Below are 1,702 nucleotides of genomic sequence, written 5' to 3' on the forward strand. Positions count from 1 at the left end.
AATCAGTTTTCCACTTAATCTTAGAAAATTAATTTTCTCTTTTTAGATATTTCACCTTCATTAGAACCTCCAAATAATCATTTCCTATTTCAGCTTTCCTTCTTTCAAATGCTTCCTCTGTTATCATATAAATTATAATTTTATTAACTGCTATGATGCTGCTAATCTGAGGCTCAGGAACAGCAGAAAAATCAAAGATCTCTGCTATGTTAGGGTGCTTCTCCAAGTACTCATTGTCTTAGAATTAAGAGGATGACTTTGGGTTGACACTAAGGCTTGATGCGATTCTTTTCCCATGGTTAATTTATGAAGTAAGCCAAAACTATAAAGTTACCCTGACTGTAAATAACTGGGCAGAGAGCTAATGATGCCAGATGATTTTTGACAGATTGAATCACCATATTTATTTGTCATACTGCTTCACTTCTGATATTAGAACCATCACTACCAAGTATTTATAGAAACTTAAGAGGGCATCATATGACTTAGTGTAAATGGCTAGGCAACAAGACAAGGACTCAGAGAAATATAATATATTGCCTTGAGTTCAGTCAAATTGAGAAAACTACATAAAAGTTCAGGAAGAAGAAAGAGAAGAAACAGGATGACTTACTTGCTTGGTGCTCGATCTTGCAAATTAGTTAATGCAGCAAAGTTGTTTCGTACAGTTCGCAGGCTAGCCAAGACCTATGACAAAAAAGGATTCTTTTAACTTATTGAAGTAGGCTCATCTTGAATGCAATTTAAAATGGTTTGGTGATTTTAAAAAATGGTTTTCTAAGTGAAAAACTTGATATTACTTGAAACTTAGTTTCATATACCCCTAAAGGATCTCCCAGTGCTTTGTGGCATTTACATGCAATGGTTTGAAATTCTGAGAGGCCAGACTGCAAANGGATCTGTGCACCACAGTAGCATTTTGGACCAGTTTTCAACATTTATGGTTTGACTCACAACCTTCTGGCTGTGCTGACTAAATGAACATGCAGTTTCATTTAAATTAAAGTGATAACAAAATACCCAGAGCAGATATTAGGCAATAGAGATACAATTAAATTATTTTTTCCCAGATTATGACATAGGTTCACTGCTTGTAAAACCAAGTATTATTTCAATTAATTCCTAGTTGAAAAGTCACTGTGGTTTTTCAGTGTCTTCACATATTAATAGTTATAATTCTACTTATTAAATAAAAATATAGGAAGATAAAACAAGTTAGCTGATAAGGAAGAAAAGAGACTTTTACCCCCTTAAAAGATTGTAAGTTTAATCAATAGTCATCCGCCATGCATTTAAGCTTTTAGTTCAATTTTTTTTCCCGGAAAGTACTTTGCAATGAGCGGATTTTGTAAAAGTAACCTCCTTTGGCTTAAAAAGTTTAGAATACTCAACAGTCATTGGATTATTAAGCATAAAAGTAAAACAAACAAAAATCTCCTCAAAAAAATCAATGTATAAACACTCACATACACAATCTTTATTAATTTTTTATTAAAGCTGTTAAACATAATGTGTACTCAGCATTTTGCAATCGCATTCTTAAAAAGGTTACTGAGCACGCATTCTTAAAAAGGTTACTGAGCACTCATTCTCTGCAATTATTAAAGCGTTGCTTCAATCTTTGTTCTTATTAAAAGAAAGGAAGAAAAAAAACAGAACTAGCCGATGAAGCTCATGCCTACTGGTGGTTCATGAGGAGGGT

At 33.2% G+C, this 1,702-nt stretch overlaps 1 protein-coding gene across 1 annotated transcript in view; it reads right to left on the bottom strand.

Moving 5' to 3' along the window:
* The window catches only part of LOC109385702 (cAMP-specific 3',5'-cyclic phosphodiesterase 4D), a 175,313-nt gene extending 174,630 nt beyond the window's left edge, over nt 1–683 (bottom strand). Inside the window, exon 1 of the mRNA XM_019648210.1 lies at nt 614–683. The gene's annotated coding sequence lies outside the window, so the exon portion shown is untranslated. The remainder of the gene's footprint in view (nt 1–613) is intronic.
* Between the last annotated feature and the right edge of the window lie 1,019 nt (nt 684–1,702).

Source organism: Hipposideros armiger, unplaced genomic scaffold (assembly GCF_001890085.2).
Source record: "Hipposideros armiger isolate ML-2016 unplaced genomic scaffold, ASM189008v1 scaffold_122, whole genome shotgun sequence".
In the NCBI taxonomy this organism is placed as follows: Eukaryota; Metazoa; Chordata; class Mammalia; order Chiroptera; family Hipposideridae; genus Hipposideros; species Hipposideros armiger.